This window comes from Macaca mulatta, chromosome 2, assembly GCF_049350105.2.
Source record: "Macaca mulatta isolate MMU2019108-1 chromosome 2, T2T-MMU8v2.0, whole genome shotgun sequence".
NCBI classification, from domain to species: Eukaryota; Metazoa; Chordata; class Mammalia; order Primates; family Cercopithecidae; genus Macaca; species Macaca mulatta.
In genome coordinates this window covers 2245649-2246629 of record NC_133407.1, presented here as the reverse complement: position 1 = coordinate 2246629, position 981 = coordinate 2245649, and positions in this window count along the sequence as shown.

Below are 981 nucleotides of genomic sequence, written 5' to 3'. Positions count from 1 at the left end.
TAATTACTCACTGTTTCTACCTGTTCACTTCCACTCTCCTTATCAGTAAGCGCTTCATTAAAAGGGAGCTCATTCTTGTGATATCACCAGAGTTTTGAAATAGTCAGATCTCATACATATAGTAGCCAAAGGGAGCCAAATAATTTTCTGAATTAGAGATTTTTCCATATCTACATAGTATTCCTTTATTCTGTTGTATAGATATAGGTAGTTTATTTTTTATTTGAGACAGGGTCTCACTCTCACCCAGGCTGGAGTGCAGTGGCATGATCACAGCTCACCACAGCTTCAACCTCCTGGGCTCAAGTGAGTCTCCCCCCTCAGCCTCCCAAGTAGCTGAGAATACAGGTGCCTGTCACCACACCTGGCTAATTTCTGTATTTTTTGTAGAGACAGGGTTTCACCATGTTGCCCAGGCTGGTCTCCAGCTCCTGGGCTCAAGTGATCCGCCTCAGCCTACCAAAGTGCTAGGATTACAGACGAGCCACTGCGCCTGGCTATAGGTAACTTATTTTAAAATTTGTCCTTGGGTTGCTGGGCGCGGTGGCTCACGCCTATAATCCCAGGACTTTGGGAGGCCAAGGCGGGCGGATCACCTGAGGTCAGGAGTTCGAGACCAGCCTGACCAACATGGAGAAACCCCATCTCTACTAAAAATGCAAAATTAGCCAGGTGTGGTGGTGCATGCCTGTAATCCCAGCTACTCGGGAGGCTGAGGCAGGAGAATCACTTGAACCCGGGAGGTGGAGGTTGCAGTGAGCCAAGGTCACACCATTTCACTCCATCCTGAGCAACAAGAGTGAAATCCCATCCCCCCCCCAAAAAAAATTGTCCTCAGGTTGTTTTCTCCTTTCATGACTACAAACAGTGCTACAGGAAATAACCTTGTACATTCTCTGTTTTGCACATATGCAAGGATATCTATTAGATAAATGCCTAAAGGGGAATTACTAAGTATGTGCATTCTAAGTTTTAATAGAT